We start from the raw sequence: 19,145 nt of genomic DNA, 5'->3' as shown, positions 1-19,145 counted from the left end.
ATCCAAAACACATGTTTTTTGCCACTATTCTAGTTATCTGGAATATTTCCTGCATGTTTGTTGCCGTGGTAACTGGCCCAGCATGAAAGACCTATTTACTAGGCCCTAGGATAAGAAACAGCCATGTGTTGTCAATTTTAGAGCTCTCTTTCTCTCCCCCCAACACCCCTGTCTCTCTCTCTCTCTCCCCCCCCCCCTCTTATACAGTCCCCCTCTGCTGTATAACCCGGATGGTACGGAGCCTAAAACCCCAAGACAAGAACCATCCCTCCTGCTCGCATCATTCCCAAGTAATTTTGTTTTCTCCTTGAGTGAGGTTTTCTTGGCTCCGCATGGAGAACAACTGGGCAAAGAGCCATGGTGGGCTGGGGGGGTGGGTTCTGCTTTGAAGGAAACGTTAAGAAAAAGTGTCTGGTGCCTTAGAGGCGTGATTTGAACAGGAGAGGCTCTGAGACTGGACAAGAATTCACCAACAGAGCAGGAGGTAAGTGAGCGCTTCAGCTTTCAGAAGGGGAAGCCGCTGAGTTAGCTGAGGTGAATTCGTTCCCTCTTCCTTCTTTCTCTTTCTCTCTCTCTCTTTGCACCTTCTTTCCCCGGTTTCCTCAGGGTGGTCAACCTGAGCTGAAGCTCTTTCACCTTGCTGCTTTCTCGCTCCCTCTTTTTTTTTCTTCCTGTGAAGTGAGCAGCCTGTCGACAAGCAAACCTGTAGGAAAATATTTGCTCTTCAAACTGCGACAGGAGAACTGCACTGTGCTGCCTTTCTTACGCTCCAGTTCAGAAGAGCAAAAGGGGAGACATTGATGAAAGCATCGAGATTGTGAGGTCGGAGCTTTTCTGTACAACGACAGAAAGATGTAGTCCCCAAGGGACCATGAAACCCTCTAAGAAGAGCTCTGGGGACCCAGAATTGATGGTGGCCTGTTTTACAGTCTAAGCCTCCTCATGCTCTTTCTGTGAGAAAGTCTTGCAGCTCTATGAGGGATTCCTCCAGTCACCAAGGGGCTCTGTTCATACTAAACGTAATGTGTCATATGCTGGACAGAGCCCCAAGCTTCTGTCTGCAGTTTAGGATTCAGAGAAGTCGCTTCTGGTTGTCCCTGGGGACAGATCTGCTGCCTGAAGTCAGACAGGTGCAAGCTCGTTTGAGATATTTCAGTAATTAAAACCAGTCCAGGTAATTTGCCTGAATTAATTATCCTAATAAAAGACAAATGTCTCCTCTTCTTTTTCCTCGATGTCTCTTTGCTGGACAAATCAGAGTGTGCTTAGAGGTGTGGGTGAGCTGAGGGGAGGAAGGTATGATCTGTCTTTCCACAGGTGTTGCCAAGACACTCCTTGGAGAATGTTTGTTTCCCTGAGCTGTGGGATCTCTGGTGCAGTATTGCCTGTGATATATATTGCAGGTCCTATGAAGGATGATGGGTTGTGTTGTGATGTATGCAGTTACAGCTGTGTGAGTGTTCAAAGTAGAGGTGAACAGGAAAAGGATACATTGTAATGGTGTGTAGTGGCCCTTACCTGTGCCCAGGTGTGTGCAGTACCTGAGCACAAAACCTTGCTGCTTTGGGATCCAAAATAATGCCTGAACATCAAACCAGCTGATGTAGGCATACCTCTGGTTGACTGACACATCCATTTCCTATATTTCATAAGGTGTAGCAAGCAGGACTGGATGGTTAGGAGTTTGGGTTTTGTTTCTTATTATTTTTGTCCAAATGCTCTCTGTTTAGATCAGAGGAGGAAGCTAGTCCATTTAGCTTGGTTACATCTACACCAGGGATAGCCAACATGCTGTTCTGCAGAGATTGTTGGACCATAAAGTCCCATCATCTCTGAGCACTGGCCATGCTGCTTGGGGCAGCTGAGAATTGTAGGCATGGAGAAAAGCTTAAACTTCCGCATATTGTGCATTTGTGCATTCCTGCCACAAAATTCAACAATGTCTGGAGGACAACACTACCCTTAGTCTCCACTGGCTGGAAGTGGGTCGTCAGCATTTCAGACAAGGAACTTGCTCAGCTCTACCTGAATATGACAGGGGTGGAAAATAGGATCTTCTGCATATAAAGCATTTACTCTACCACCTTGGTCCCTTCCCAAGGATGCACATGGCAAACCTCAAAAATTATGCATCCCAGGTATGTTATGGCAAAGGGAGCCCACAGCATCATGTATCTGCTCCAACATATAGATGTTAAGATAGGACTGTTCACCCCTAATATTTTGTGCCTTCCCTCTGCTCAGCTTTCCTCTAAGCTCAGTATAAGTAAGCACAGTATGAGACAGGATATCAGATAGGGTGAACTTGCACAAAAGACCTGAGAACTCTTTCTCACATCGTTTAATGTATACATTTCCATTGTACTTGCACATATATATGTGCATAAACTCTGCAGTGCTGCATGCATAGAATTTCCTGCAGAAATACATGTTGCTGTATGGATTCCTGACACTACCACCATCCATGATTAAAAAAACCAAACCATGCAATATAATTCTAGTCCTCAAGGAAATTGAAATAATATTTTAAACCATGTGCAGTATCTGTCAGAGGCTCCAGTGTTCAAATGATAGAGTTTTGGTGCTTATCTTTACCTGTTCACGTATCCCACAACTCACGACTGACCCGTTCCTTGCCTCCTGCCACCCTACTGCTGCTTCCCCCAAATAGTTTATGTTTTGCAAAAAGGTAAGGCATGGGGCTCAGAAGAAAGTTGAGCCCATGCTTTACCTTCATGTTGTTGCTGTTGTTTAATCGTTTAGTCGTGTCCGACTCTTTGTGACCCCATGGACCAGAGCACGCCAGGCACTCCTGTCTTCCACTGCCTCCTGCAGTTTGGTCAAACTCATGTTTGTAGCTTCGAGATCACTGTCCAACCATCTCGTCCTCTGTTGTCCCCTTCTCCTTGTGCCCTCAATCTTTCCCAACATCAGAGTCATCAGGAAGTATGCTTTACCTTCATACTTCACACCAAATGAATAATATGATTATAATAAGGAAGCACATTTACAAAAAATAAAAAGATTATTTATTTACATGATTGAACTCAAGATGTGGGGTAGATGTCATTATTTCTTCCTGGTTAAAAACCTGATTTCTAGAACACATTCGCTACTTTCCCAACCCCATCAAGTACCTCAGGATCAACAAGAGTTGGTGTGCTCAACAGAGAAGTTGTGAGACTGCATCTATTGAAGTTTGGCACATTATAGAAATGTGTGGAAGGAATGTAGTTCAATGGTGCAATGGCACATGCTTTGCATTTAAGAGGTCCCAGATTCACCCACTGGCATCTCCAGGTAGGCAGGGGCTGGGGAAGACCCCTGTCTGGAACCCTGGAGAGCTGCTGCTGGTCATTGTAGATCAGAGAAGAGGAACCCTCTAGCCCTCCAGATGTTGGTGGACTCCAGCCCCCTCCGTCAGCATGGTCCATGGTCAGATATGGTGATCCAATGACATCTGGAGGCCCACAGGTTCTTAATCCCTGGTGCAGACTGTACTGAGCTAGAAGAACCAATGGCCTGACTCTGTTTAAGGCAGCATCCTATGTTCCTGGATATATTCTATGGGGCACAGCCATCCAGCCCACTCAATGGCAGCATTATAGTCAACTTGACCATGTGTTCATCTTCCAACATGCTTTCCATCTACCCTCAGTGCATATAGCTCATTCTCCCATGCCCCTGGCAGAAATTTCACACATTTAACAACTGTATGGCAGACAGAAACCCTGTCCCATTGCTGAATCTGCATGCAAGGAAAGGCTTTGCCTGGTTTCTGCCTTTCATGCAGAGGTAAAAGCCGCAGCAGTCTTGCTGGTGGGGAGAAGCAACCCTGTTCAGTTAGTAGGCTGCATATTTCACCGGCCTTGGCATTCTGTGAATTTGCTGAAAGTCCCAAGACGTGCTGAAATTCCATCAGAAATGGCTGGAATTGAAGGTTGGAGTGGTAAATGAAACATCTCTGATAGGAGGGCAAACTAGGTCACCATTGTGGTTCTCTCTAGCCTGCAGATTTGTGTTACAGACAGCTAGGCTCCCCTTTTGAGGCAAAGCATTCTTTCATATGGATGTGAAGTGACTGTTTCCATACCTTTGGCCAAAACAATACCTCCTGCCATCCCCTAAGAGCAAAAAATGCCAAGAACATTCATTCTGGCATGTGAACTATATGGCAACGGCAGAGCGCGCTGTCGTGAGCCAAGGAAAATACCTCCTGACATTCCCTTAGAAAAATAAAAGCCTAGGTTTCCTCGCAATATGAAATAACTTGAATATTAAAAACAAACAGAGGCCCAGTAACAGGGTCGAGATGCAAAGAGTAACTCCTCATACAACTGAAGTTTTGCATGCAAAGATGAGCAAAAGCTATGGGAGCTTCACCCACATACAACCAGAAGTAAGTAGAAGGAAATATGATGGCACTGGCACTGGCCAGTAGGCAACCACAATACTAATACAACGGCCATCCACCCCACACACATGCTATTTAATCTGCAATACTTCTACTCCCTGGAGAAATCGATCACCCAATCAATCCTTGAAGTGCTATAATCTTTCTCACCTGTATGGATGTATATGCTGCATAGCAGGGCCTCACTTTTGCATGGCTGGAACTTATCTCCAGAACAGAGGTAAACCCGCACTAATTGATCTGTACACTTTGCCTTTGGCCCCATCCACCACTTACACGAGGGCCCTGGAAAGTTCAGACGAAGGGAAAGCAATGTTTGGGTTGGGTTCCCCACCCCATGGGGACAGATAGAAGAGGACGCCTTCATCCCAGTATGGCTCCCCTTTATCACCTGCACAGCTCAACGAGACAACCCACAGACTGCATACCAATCAATATGGCTCACCTGACCCAACAATCCCACCCACCACCCTCACAAATGCAAACAAACCTGACTTCAGCCAACTACAGACAACCAACCACACCCTGGGCCCCCCAATCCCTCTCACTACCAAGGAAAGGTAAGAAGTGAATAGAAAGAGAGCCTACCCAGTTGACACCGGCCAACCGCCCCCCCCCAAAAAAAACCCCACATGTACACTATACAAAATAATATGTTTCACCACCCTACACCTCCTCTCCTCCCTCTCTTCTTCCCTGACTCCATAATGAATACAAAACTAATGTCTCATAGATAATGTAACTGATTCATAGAAAAGTCTTTAATCCAGAAAAAAGAGAGACAAGGCACGTGCTTTGGTAAACCAAGAAAAGCTATAACAACAACAACAACAACAACAACAACAACAACAACAAATGAAATACAGTGGATGCTCGGGTTGCGAACGTGATCCATGCGGGATGCACGTTTGCAACCCACAGCGGTGCGTCTGCGCACATGCGGGTTGCGATTTGGCGCTTCTGTGCATGCACAAAGCGCAATTTAGTGCTTCTGTGCATGTGCGACTGCTGAAACCCAGAGATAACCAGTTCTGGTACTTCCAAGTTTCCGCGGTCTTTAACCCGAATAAATGCAACCCGAAGTGTCTGTAACCCAAGGTATGACTGTACTTATTCTGAGAGCCAAATGGATGCATGGAAGATGGGCACCCTCAATTCCCCAAGCTTATCTTCCCTTCATGACATTTATCTTCGCACTCTTCTCAGAATCAGAAGCCAACTGAGCAAGGAGGAGTTCTGGTGTTGGACTGTGGGAAGACAAGCCATGGGAACGGTGTGGGAATCTTCTCAAATGCACACCCACTTTCCACAACACTGAGCCCCATCCCACATTTTGAACATAATGGGGGTAGACCTAGGCCTAAGCCAAGGGATGGAGAATCGTTTTTTAGCCTGAGGGCCACATTCTTCCATGAGCAACTTTCTGGGGGCCACATGTCAGTGGTGGGTGTGGTCAAAGGGTGTGACTTTCATCTTTGCTACATTCTGGCCACGCAGGTGCTAGAGGTTTGTATGCAAGTGCCCATATCTCTCTATTCAGTCAGGCAGCAGGTATTATCACATTTCCAACCAGGCAAAAGCACAAAAGGAGTGGCTCAGAGGGGGGGGGCCTAGGGAGAGTTCTGAGGGCCAGAGAGATATTGAGGGCCACAGGCTCCCCATTCCTGGATTTCTGCAGACATCACTGGTAATTTGATCTTCAGTTTTCCCACACCAAATATGCATATGTAACCGTAATATACCTGTAAATCCTTGCATTTCCCTTTGCCTTCGGTCTGCTGAGCTGAAGAGAGTTTTGTTGATGAAAAGCTGTGAAATGCCAGGGCCAGGTCACATGCCCATCGCAAGGTGCTCTGCGTAAGGGTAACACTGCGGTTTGTTTTGGAGCAGCCATGGCATGTGCCAGTGGCCAGGGTGCCCAGACGACCAGGGCTATGTTTATAATAACAGTGTTATGTGTGTAGTAAGAGCAGCCTATAAAAGGCAATGCAGGCTGGTGGTTGTAGAGGAGAAATGTAAACATATAGCTGAAAGTTAGAGGCAGACCTGCTGGGCTATGAAGAAACTTGCTTGTGAGATAGAGATGGGATTGAGACTAGAGGAAGCCTAGCGTGCAGGCAGTTTAAGGAGGTCTCTGTCTGCCAAGCATAAAAACCTCAAAACCTGACAATATTAGGAGTCAGGTCACACAGCCCTTGGCTCTGTCCGTTTGGAATATTGCTGTGAAAACGACGACAGCCTTGTAGAAATTTCATAAAGCTTTTCTTGAAATCTGACAGAGGATTTGATCTTGCACCTTTAGTCTCCTGCTTTCAGATCCACAGCATTACACATTTTTTACTTGGGTGCTATCGGCTGACGGTTAACATTTCTGTGTACTTGTCAAGGATATTTTCATAATATGCTGACCTGTCATGCCATTTGCAGTCTGATCCTCTGACCGCCATTATGTTGCACCAAAAAGACCCATTTAAGTTATTGAATGTGCCCCCAGTTTGCAACTTTTCCGTTCTAACTCAGAAGCATGGAACATTTAAGACTACAAAGTCAATGATTCAGTGTTGCGCTGAGCAAGAAAAGGAAAGAAAGGAACATGTGTGACACCACTCAGGGCCTAAATTAATTTAACCAAGTAGCTGAGAAAGTATGGAAGTTGATTGCTTGGGGCCAGGGAAGTGGAATGCATCTTGTAATGGGCTATCATTTGTGTTATGTTTATTTTCTTGTAACAGTTTATTTTATTAAAGTTTTTTGGGATGGGGTAAAACACAGTTTGGAGATGGAGGCAAGCATTGGAACCAGAAGCCTCTCTGAGCCATGAACACACATACAAGTGATGCGCCTCTGTGGCTAGTTATCACATGCCTAGAATTCTCCATCCGATCACCTGGACACTCACAGCTCCCACTGCCCCTCGCTCAAGAATCCGTCTCTAAAATGCCAAGAATGAGCCCCTCTCAAACAAGGGAGGAGGCTGGAGGCCACTATGCCTTTGCACAGGTATCAAAGCAGAGTGCCTCGAGTGGGATCTCCCCAGATTGACAACACAACATTACATGCAGCAGCATCTGCCATCATTCCTGAGCGCGGAGCACAATGTGCGGCCCGGAGGCAATCCACAAGGTCAGAGTCCTGACCTCCAAAGACACAGCCCCACGGGCTGGAATGTGTTTCCACAGCAACCTGTTGGGTTTGGATTTCCCCACCCCACCCCAACCGCCTCACTTATCAAGGGGACAGTTTCTGTTTTGGCAGCTAATGGAGCAGCCTGGGAGTGTAACTGGATCCACAGCTGGAATTAAAGTAATGGCCTGGCCTGTTTAAGAAGTTTGATGGATGGGGAACCCCTTGGGGTGAGTGGAGGAGGGGGCTGGATACTCAAGGCCGAGTCTCGGGAGCTGGTGCTGAAAGCAGAAGGCCACCTGCCCTTGTTGCCCCAGAGCCCTCCTTCTAATTTGAGTCCCTCCTGGGTTGTTTGTGGTCTGGTGGGTGGTTAGATGCTAGCCGGAGAGATCTGATGAGTGGCAGAGCCAAGCTGTTTGCTTTAGCTTGGAGTACTGGCTCACTCTTTGGTTTCTCCTCTTTCAAGTGGCAACTGAGGTTGTGTTGTGGGGAATGTGGGCAAACAGGGGTCCGGACAAAGAGGAAGCTGCCATCGAGCCTCAGCGCAGTGGAAGGAGCTGCTTGTTGAGCATCTCATATTTCCAGCCAGGGCCTTTGCAGGTGATGAATTTATCTATATTCAGACATTTCAATGTCGCACCCATGATAAATGAACCTCGCGGTGCCTGAAAAGTTGATTGTCCCTGGCCACTGCTATTGAGAATGCTCACTGTGCTGGTCCAGTGCTCAAATTTGGAGGGGAAATGCATAAAGTTATCTGCAAGATCCTCCTCAATTTTAGTCCAATCACAAACATGGCAGCCTTTTTAAAAACAGTAGCTGAGGAGGCCAGCACAGAGGGGAAAGGGGCTGGGTCCCCTCTGTCCCTCCTTATATTTAAGTCATATGCCTATTTTATGTATATTTGATCTTCCCGGGCTGCACCTTTTGGCATGTCATGGTCATGTGGCCTTACTCTTGTATATACATAAGTGTGAGCATCTGTAAACACAGCATCTCTCTGGATTACAGCAGCCAGTTAAAGGTAAAGGTAAAGGTACCCCTGACTATTAGATCCAGTCTTGACCAACTCTGGGGTTGTGTGCTCATCTCACTCTATAGGCCGAGGGAGCCGGCGTTTGTCCGCAGACAGCTTCTGGGTCATGTGGCCAGCATAACAAAGCCACTTTTGGTGAACCAGAGCAGCGCACGAAAACGCAGTTTACCTTCCCGCCAGAGTGGTACCTATTTATCTACTTGCACTTTTGACGTGCTTTCGAACTGCTACGTTGGCAGGAACAGTAGCCAGTTAGGTGTCACCAAAAACAAAAGCAAGTCAATTTTGCATAACATTTGCATATTGTAATGTACAGCCACAAGCTGACAAATTATGGGTTGCATCCAGTACAGCACTAAGTTGACGTCACTTAGTGGCATACTTGTCCCACCGGCAAAATGTTTTGTGGGAGAGAAATGTTGTGGCGCAATAGAAGGCTGGTTGCCGGTAATTTTGTTGTGCAGCTGATTGTTCAATCTGTTTTACAATGACTTTCCACCAGTGCAGTTGATGCGATGGGTTCCTCCGTTGCACAACAGTAAAACTCACCTGTCTGCTAGTGCTTAATAACAACAAAACCAAATCCATTGCAGGTGAGGAGCTCTAGTTTCTCTGTACTCCAAGAGCCTGCAGCATTCAGGCCTAAGTACAGTTCAGAGGGAACGAGGGTCTTCTCACCTGGATGAGTGGTTCACAGCAACCAACTTTCACAGTGAGAAAATTTATACTGCACCAATGAATTCAGGCCCTATGCAAGCCTCTGTCTCCCTTCGCTGTTGTGTGTGTCAGCCTGAAGGATGCTATGGGAAAGTCTTGGTCTTCTGTGGGAACCTCAGCGCAAAGCTCTGTCCCCCCACTTCCCAACCTCCCATGTTGTGTCCCGAAGAAGCACCTGGACCTGCGCCCCCATGAAGCAGAGAGTGAGGAGCTGTTGTCCTGGAAAAAACTGCTCCCTCGGCCCTGTTTGCATGCAAAAGTCTTGCAGCAGGAGATTCTGTAGGCGTGGACCCAGCCCAGCCGACAGTGGGATTTGCATACATCAAAGCCACAGACAAGGAGCCTCCCATGTGTTTGTCAGCCTGAGTTAGAGATGATATGGGCCGGAGCTATTGTCTGCCCTTAAGCCACCCCTGAAAAGATCCACTTTCAATATCTGAAATAATTTCTCCCTCGGTTATTAAGAGACGAGTGGCGGCCACTTACTGAGAGGTCTCCAGCTGTGTAGCCAATGGGGTTTTCATGGCCTTTGGAAGCGAGGCTGGTCCTTTATGAGAAAAAAGAGAGGTTTCCTGTGGGAAGAAAGGTTGGCCAGGGCATATGTATGTCACTGTGAGTACTATGGACCTTGAGCAGGTTCTGTCACACTTGTCTTGCACTAAGGAGAGGCGTGCTGTCATTTCCCAGGCTTGTGGGCGATTCAGATGCATCGCAACCAAAACCAATATCATAAGCATAAGCTGTTTGTCTAGGGAACAGCCAGATGGCCCTAGTTTGAGGAGCTAGGCAAACTGATTCAGCCCTTCCAATGCCCACAGAGGTGTAGGGTAGCTCAAACTGCATGAGCCCTCTTTGGGTTCCACAGAGCTGAAGGAAGCCCACATGCGACCACTGGGGGTTGCATCCCCTGCCTAGCTGACTCGGGGTGGGCATTTGCACATCGCCAAGAAAAGAGTGGTGGTACTGTGGTCTAAACCACTGAGCCTAGGGCTTGCCGATCAGAAGGTCGGCGGTTCAAGTCCCTGAGACGGGGTGAGCTCCCATTGCTCAGTCCCAGCTCCTGCCAACCTAGCAGTTCGAAAGCACGTCAAAGTGCAAGTAGATAAATAGGTACCACTCCGGCGGGAAGGTAAACGGTGTTTCCGTGTGCTGCTCTGGTTTCACCAGAAGCGGCTTAGTCATGCTGGCCACATGACCCGGAAAAACTGTCTGCAGACAAACGTCAGCTCCCTCAGCCAGTAAAGCGAGGTGAGCACCGCAACCCCGGAGTCATTCGCAACTGGACTTAACTGCCAGGGGTCCTTTACTTTCTTTCTTTTTTAAGAAGAGAGGGAGAGGGAAAGAGGGCGCAGAGCTGCATAAAATTCACATCTGTGAATTTATGTGTATAGATGTGCAAATTTTGAAATAATGACTATGACTGAAATACCTTTCCCCAGAGCAAGGAACATGGAGACCAGCTGGCCCGTGTACCTGCTCAGTATGTTCTCCAGATACTAACTGTAAATGGGCAACCTGGGCACAATTAGGTACATCAACACCATTAAAAGCACTGTTATACCACTTAAACAGTCATGTCTTGAGTTTGTTGAGGGTGCTGAGAGTTGTTAAGACTCCCTCAGAGAGCTACAATTCCCAGCACCCTTAACAACTTGCCAACAAACTTGGACCAGCCAGACAGTCCTTCAAGTGAAAGATGCCTTCAGAGATGGAGGTGTCGTCTGTCAGTTAGGATCCATGGACCCCCTAAGACATGGTTAGGTAAACTAAGGCCCGGGGGCCGGATCTGGCCCAATCGCCTTCTCAATCCGGCGTGCGAATGGTCTGGGGATCAGCGTGTTGTTACATGAGTAGAATGTGTGCTTTTATTTTAAAATGCATCTCTGGGTTATTTGTGGGGCATAGAAATTTGTTCATTTATTTTTATTATTTTCAAAATATAGTCCAGGACCCCACAAGTTCTGAGAGAAAGTGGACCATCAATAAGCTAGGGTGTAAGTGACCAACTTGCAGCCCATAAGCTGAAATTAATCCAGGAATTTATATACTGTATACATAAATACATGTGTGTGTGTGTGTGTGTGTGTGTGTGTGAGAGAGAGAGAGAGAGAGAGAGAGAGAGAGAGAGAGAGAGAGAGAGAGAGAGAGAGAGTGTCAAGTATCAAAATAATTTGAAAGGGCTTCGGTGCTTTGAATTTCAGTTTGTGGGATAAGGCACCATATACCATTTTGTCCTAAAGAGCAGAATATGTCAGGCCAGCTTTGGAAACGAACAGACTGGTGGTTCAGGCTAATGGCTAATGCTAAGCAGAACAGGAATTCTGTCTCTGATTCCGTAACTGAATTACACCGGAATGCCCAGTCTCCCAATCCCCTTTGCAACCTGCTGCTGCTCCAACTGGGCAGTGGCTGACAGGTAAAGAATGGGAAGGAAGTGTGCTTCGGTGCAAAAAGGTTATCAGTCCGCTGCTGTGACAGTCAGCAGAAACCTGCCTTGGTCAGAGGCTATGCCAGAGACAAAGGGAAGATAGCCCAGGGGTGAGGAGCTAGAGAATAAGGGAGGCCTGGAGGTGAGGCTTTGTTACCATAGCTACCAGGATGCAAACACGGCTGGGCGCAAAGATGCTGGAGGCAAGGAGCAGCTTCTTAAGAAACCGTTTTTTGGTGTGTGTGGCCTTTTTGGCTGCGTAATGCGCCTGTTGAATAAATATTTCTCTTTCGCTACAATCCAGTGACACTTTCATTGTTTTTACTTCATAAACAAGAAGGCTGAGTTTCTATAACTTTTGTTTGTTTGACTTGTCTCCTTTGCTGTGCTAAAGGCAATGGAAGGCAAAGAGCAGAACACTCTTATTTGGGACTGGGAAGCGTAATGCCATGTCAAGCTTCCCCAAGCTTGAGCCCTCCAGATGTTTCGGACAGCAGCTGGGCTGGCTGGAGCTGATGAGAGCTGTGGTCCAAAACATCTGTGTGGCACCAGGTTGCAGGAGGCACCAGGTTGCTATCCTGAGGCTGCTACAAGGGCCAAGCAGAAAATTGACTTTGACGTTTGTGGCCCTGAAATTGGGAAGCCGTTTTTAACTGTTTGGGAGTGATGTTTACCGCGCTTTGTACACAGAACATCATTTGACAGAGGAAGTTGAGCTAAAGGGAGAATGAATTTTAAAGACAGGTTGTCAGGATGCTCAGCAGGGAAGAGAGACCTGAAAGCCACAAAAGAGATGTCACTTCTGCACACATTACAATATGTTGTAAATAAATGCCAATTACATGTGCATTTGAAGGATCATTGCAGTGCAGGTACAAACCTCTGGCTGATCTTGGTTTGAAGTTTGGCTAGGAGTCTCACAGCTTCTTTTCATGAATGTACTGCTTCATGTTATCTGTTAATCAGTACAGTGGTACCTCGGGTTAAGTACTTAATTCGTTCCAGAGGTGTGTTCTTAACCTGAAACTGTTCTTAACCTGAAGCACCACTTTAGGTAAGGGGCCTCTGCTGCTGCTGCTGCTGCGCTGCCGGAGCACAATTTCTGTTGTCATCCTGAGGCAAAGTTCTTAACCCGAGGTACTATTTCTGGGTTAGCGGAGTCTGCAACCTGAAGCGTATGTAACCTGAAGCATATGTGACCCGAGGTACCACTGTAATGGCTAGTGACCCTTGGGACTGGTAGGATGGAAGACCGGGAGACCAACAGTAGATGGCACTAGAATTGATGACAGGCAGATCTAACTAACTCAGGAATTGGTTCATTCCCCCCCCCCCATTATAATCCGGCCCCTCATAAGGTCTGAGGGACAGTGAACCAGCCCCCCGCTGAAAATGTTTGCTGACCCCTGGTCTAATACGTTTCCAAGCACAATTCAAAGTGTTGGTGCTGGCCTCTAAAGCCCTAAATGGCCTCGGTCCTGTATACCTGAAGGAGCGTCTCCACCCCCATCGTTCCACCCGGACGCTGAGGGCCTTCTGACAGTTCCCTCACTGCGAGAAGCCAAGTTACAGGGAACCAGGCAGAGGGCCTACTCGGTAGTGGCACCCGCCTTGCGGAACGCCCTCCCACCAGATGTCAAAGAGAAAAACGACTACCAGACTTTTAGAAGACATCTGAAGGCAGCCCTGTTTAGGGAAGCTTTTAATGTTTAACAGACCACTGTATTTTAATACTTTGTTGGAAGCCCCCCAGAGTGGCTGGGAAAACCCAGCCAGATGGGCGGGGTATAAATAATAAATTATTATTATTATTATTATTATTATTATTATTATTATTATTATTATGGTCCTTGTGATCCTTTCCAACCCTATGATTCTCTACCTCCCCAGCTTCTGGAGTCCTGCGCATTTTCTTTATCAGTTTTGGTCACCTTTTCCAGCTCCTCCTCCCATTTTCTTTACCTCCAGTGGAGCACTCTCTTCCAACTATCTTTTATTGGTTTTCTTGCTTCTCAGTCCTCTGCCTCTTCTTTTTTCCCTGGGCTCTCCTGCTGGCTCTACCTCTCCATACCTAGACCTTCCTCCTAACACCCTGTTCTCGCAGTGGCCAGCCAAACGCCCATGGGAAACCCACAAGCAGAATCTGAACACAAGAGCCTTCTCCCCTTCCTGTGGTTTCCAGCAACTGGTCTTCAGAAGCATTGATGCCTCTGACTATCTGAAGCTGTGCTTAGGCTATGTTTTTAACCTTTCCTGCAAAAACTTTGATGCCACTGCCAGACGTATAGCTGCTCTGTATCATATATGCAAGAACACCCTATCAGTGATTCTTCTCTGATCTCTCTCGCCGGCCTTGTTCCCTCCTTCAGTTCTGAAAAATATCCCCAAATGCTCTAAAGTAGGGCAGAGGTTGGGGAGGGGGTGTTATTGGGGGTGGGGGGTTGTCATATTTTGCTGGTCCTAAGGCCGCAGATTACCTTAATCCTGTTCTGTGTATAAGGAGAGGAGACAGTAAGGAAATTGTCTCTTTTTCAATTCCTGGAGGAGTCGAGAGATTTTGTTTGAAGACAGTTCTTAATTTCCTGCCTTGCATGCTTCAAAGCTGAGGTATGCCTTAGGGAGTTTTTGGGGACTGCTCTGCTCGCAAGAGCTCAGGAAGCAGAGCTCGTGGGGAAAATGACAGCTGCAATTTTAATATGATGACTGCTTTTCAAATGAGCTCAATTACGGATGCAGGGCTGTTGCGCTGTTGACAGTGTTGGTTAAAAACCAGAAGAACAACTCCATCGGATGCAAGGAAAGCAACCAGGCTAAAGGACAAACGCTGAAATGGGCCTCTTGCTAAGGCTTCACTAGGGCCAAAGGAAGCATGGAAGGTTTTCTTTCTTTCTTTCTTTCTTTCTTTCTTTCTTTCTTTCTTTCTTTCTTTCTTTCTTTCTTTCTTTCTTTATATATATATATCTATAGATAGATAGATAGATGATAGATAGATAGATAGATAGATAGATAGATAGATAGATATAGATAGATAGAGATAGATGATAGATGATAGATGATAGATGATAGATGATAGATGATAGATGATAGATGATAGATGATAGATAGATAGATAGATAGATAGATAGATAGATAGATAGATAGAGATATATACAGTCATACCTCGGGTTACAGACGCTTCAGCTAGCATTTTTTCAGGTTGCGGACGCGCCGAAACCAGAAGTACAGGAACAGGTTACTTCCAGGTTTTGGCGGTCGCGCATGCGCAGAAGCACTAAAACACACTTTGCGCATGTGTAAAAGTGCCGAATCGCAACCCGTGTGTGTGCAGATGCAGCGCTGCGGGTTGCAAACGTGCCTCCCACACAGATCACGTTCGCAACCCGAGCATCCACTGTGTGTGTGTGTGTGTGTGTGTGTGTGTGTGTGTGTGTATAGGTTTACGAAAGTACCGGTATGTGCAATGTCTCTTTTTCAAGTTACATTTTCTACAGATCAGTTTCATTTGTTGAGACATTAGTATTACATTAGGAAGAAAGGGGGGGAAGAGGTAGAGGGGGGAATGGGGAGTGGGGTGGGGGTCAGGTGGTTATGCTTCTCTACGTCTACTTAGTGTATGTGTGGGGCTTTGTGTCAGCATCACCTGTGTGGGTTCTCTTTACTATTCGCTTGTATCCCTTTGGTGGTGAGAGAGGTTGGGGGTTGGCCTAAGGTGTGGTTGCTTGTTTTTGATTGTAACCTGCCAACAGCATTCGAATCAATCTGGCTAAGCTGATGCAAACACACCCACACCCCACTCACACAAGAAACCAAAGTTTTCTTTCACTTCTGAGTATCTGTAAAAAGGGCTGCAATGAATTGCTGGTGAATTGGTGCAACTTCATAGCAGTCAACTTTTCCCTTTTCTTGCGAGGAATCCTATTCAGAATAAGGGAATTTCCCTTAAAAAAGGGAAACAGCTATGCAGTTAATGTTGCTAGAAATGTTTTGGTTGGCTAAAAGTGTGTGTCTGGTTGATCAGGTAGCAGGTTCTTAAATGGCCCTGGCCACATCCACACCAAACATTCAAAGCACATGACTTTCCCTGAAGAATCCTGGCAGCCACAGCTTTTAAGGGTGTTGGGAACTGTAGCCCCATGGGGGAGGGTAAAACTACAGTTCCCAGGATTCTTGGTGGGGAGAGGAGCATGACTGTTAAAGCGATACTAGTATGCTTTAAATGTGTGGTGTGGGTGTGTTCTTTAAAGCTGTAGAGGGCCAAGTGGTTTTTGAGAAGTGGAGAATGCTTTTCAGCTGCATGCCCTCCTGGACAACCTTGCAGGGACTACACACCACTGATGGGAACGGCCACAGGCAACAGTGCGTGGGGCCAGAGGCAAAAGTAGGTGGAGCAATAGAGACTAATCTTTCTTTTTCAGAGAAGCGTGCATTCCAATCACACACAACTATGGGGTTTCTGTTTCTACAGACATAGGGCTACCATACATCTGGGATCCCGGACATATCCGGGATTCATCCATTGAAAATAGTGTCCAGGCAGAATTTTGGAGAAGCGGTAAAATGTCAGGGAAAACTGGGAGTGTATGGCAACCCATGTCAGAAGTGTTGATTTTTTGGCGAATTTCCATAAAAATTGCTCCAAAACTTCATTTTTCATTCTACGAAGTTTTGCAAAAAAAAAAAACTCAACAGCTTTGCACCCCCCCCCAAAAAAAGACAACTTCGCTCCCCAAAAAGTTCAACAACTTTTGTGTCCGGATTTTTACTTTTTGAAATAACTCTATACCCTCCAACATTTCTCCAATGAAAATAGGGACGTCCTAAGGAAAAGCGGGGAACTTGGAGGGTCTGAAATTTATGCAGATTTAATGTCTATTATATTGAGTAATCAACTATTCTTCCTCTGATTCTTTGACTTTAATCACAGGACTGTGCTTAGGTTCAGTGACAGTTGGATACCAGTGTTTGAGCAAGTCCAATGTCTGTTCCATCCACATTGGATCAGTTTTTTTATTATGGCCTGAGGAGGTGGACAAGCTGCTTAAAGAAGTGCAGCCGACCGCTTGCCTCCTTGGCCCTTGCCCATCTTGGTTTCTTAGAGCTACCTGTAAGAGGATGACCGGGCGAGTCCAGAGAGTGATTAGTGTTTCACAGAAGGAAGAGGAGGAAATGCCATCGGCATTGAAGGAGGAAGTGGTGTGCCTCCTCCTTAAGAAGACCACCATGGACCCCAAGATGTTAAAATAACCATTGCCCGGTGGTCTTCTGAGGGCAAGATGCTAGGGAAGATGGTAGCAGTCCAGCTTCAGGCATGCTTGGAGAAAACTGCGTACTTGGATCTGTTCTAGTCTGGCTTGATCATGGCACTGAAACTGCTTTGATCAGGAGAGAGATGGGGCAGTACAAGCCTTGATCTCTCGACAATTCCTGAAACTGTCAACCTCAGGAAGGTAGAAACTTGGGGACATTGTGTGGCAGCTAGACTGGTGGCTGGGCATGGCCGCCGAGACCATATAACACTGGTCCTGAAAGACCTACATTGGCTCCCAATATGTTTCCAAGCACAATTCAAAGTGTTGGTGCTGACCTTTAAAGCCCTAAATGGCCTCGGTCCAGTATACCTGAAGGAGCGTCTCCACCCCCATCGTTCTGCCCGGACACTGAGGTCCAGCTCACAGGGCCTTCTAGCAGTTCCCTCCCTTCGAGAAGTGAGGTTACAGGGAACCAGGCAGAGGGCCTTCTCGGTAGTGGCACCCACCCTGTGGAACGCCCTCCTGTCAGATGTCAAGGAAATAAACAACTATCTGACTTTTAGAAGACATCTGAAGGCAACCCTGTTTAGGGAAGTTTTTAATATTTGATGTTTTATTGTGCTTTTAATATTCTGTTGGGAGCTGCCCAGAGTGGCTGGGGAAACCCAGCCAGATGGGCATGGTATAAATAATTTGTTGTTGTTGTTGTTGTTGTTGTTGTTGTTGTTCCACTCCTGCCTCCAGAGCCACTTGCAGAAAATACATTTATGACAAGTTAGTGTTCAGCACCACCTCAGCTGCTCTCTATTGTCCTGCAAGGTTGAATCTTGTCCCCCATGCTGTTAACATCTATAGGAAGCTGCTGGGAGCTGCCACGGGATATTTGGAGTCTAGGTGGCACTTAGTTCTTTCTTCCACCTGAATCAGGCGAAGTGGTTGGAGGCGATGGTGAGGTAGAATTTTCCTCCCCAGTTATGCTCACAAGTCATGGAAGCATCCTTGCGTGGAAACACCACATAAGGGTGTATGTGTTTGTGTGTCAACTTCCAGTGACAAGTGTAGGTGTCTGCCATCTGGGTACCACACAGCTGATTCTCTTCTCTCTGCTCTCCACAGAGAGACTTCCTTGGCAAAACTGGACCATTCCAGAAACGGTAGCCTGCTACGGTAAGTCTGCCCTCGTGGATGCTGCTACTTCCCTCTCTTCCCAATTGCCGCTTAATTCCTTGTGTAAACTCTTTATTTTTGCCACCTCGAGGCATGCTTCCAGTGACCCTGTCCAGTGTTTCCTCTTCCCCCAGCACACACACACACACACACACACACACACACACACCTGGGAGGTCCCCTGGGAAGTCTGCTGCCTTGATCTCTTTCGGGTAAGTGCTAACTGCTGATAATAATCTAACAATAAGCATTTCAGGGCAAGGTTAGGGATATTATTATGGCAAAGCGTTCACACTCCTTTACTTGTTGTTGCAGATGGGGCCGGGGCTGGGGGGGGGGGCATGGCTGGAAGTGGATGGGGATGGGGATTGAGACCAAAATAGGCCTCTTTTCCTGACCTTGCGTAAATGGCCGACTTTAGGTCACGGCTGTGCAAACAGAATCTTCCCTCCCCTACTTGTTTATTTCTTTATTTGTCTAGCTAATGCGGGTTTAGTTCAAATGCTGCCGAAAGGACTGCTAGTCCCCTGTCACGGGCTTCACAGCCTGTGCCAGAAATCGGTGGCAGGACCACTAGGCAGGCAGCCACGCCAATCTCTCCTCAAAGTGCCACATTCTCCAAATTCAGGGGTGCACCTTCCCACACTCTGTCAAATAGCAGAACTCTGCTCCCTGCAACTTCAGTGGAAAAAATCATGTCATTACTGAATTACTCAGCCTGCTGCTTGGGATAGAAGTCTCAATTTGCTCCTGTGCTTGCAGGGGCTGGAGAAGCCAGCTATTCCACATCCCTGTCCTGTTTCCATGGTCCCAAGGAGTTTTCTGGGCAAGGAGGGAAAGAAAACTCCAATGGTCCTCTGTCCTTCCACAGCTATTAGTCAGCTTTGGAGGTGGTTTGGCTGCTCTCCTTCCAAAAGGAGTTGTAAAGTAAAGGTAAAGGGACCCCTGACCATTAGGTCCAGTCGTGGCCGACTCTGGGGTTGCGGCGCTCATCTCATTTTATTGACCGTA

The 19,145-nt window shown here is 46.9% G+C and overlaps 1 protein-coding gene across 1 annotated transcript in view; it reads left to right on the top strand.

Moving 5' to 3' along the window:
- The first annotated feature begins 403 nt into the window (after positions 1-403).
- The window catches only part of CDON (cell adhesion associated, oncogene regulated), a 119,006-nt gene continuing 100,264 nt past the window's right edge, over positions 404-19,145 (top strand). Inside the window, exons 1-2 of the mRNA XM_083480362.1 lie at positions 404-484; positions 18,084-18,134. The gene's annotated coding sequence lies outside the window, so the exon portion shown is untranslated. The remainder of the gene's footprint in view (positions 485-18,083; positions 18,135-19,145) is intronic.

This window comes from Podarcis liolepis, assembly GCF_965112155.1.
Source record: "Podarcis liolepis genome assembly, chromosome: 16".
In the NCBI taxonomy this organism is placed as follows: domain Eukaryota; kingdom Metazoa; phylum Chordata; class Lepidosauria; order Squamata; family Lacertidae; genus Podarcis; species Podarcis liolepis.
The sequence above is the reverse complement of the archived record's forward strand: the minus strand, read 5'-3'. Positions and strand labels throughout refer to the sequence as shown.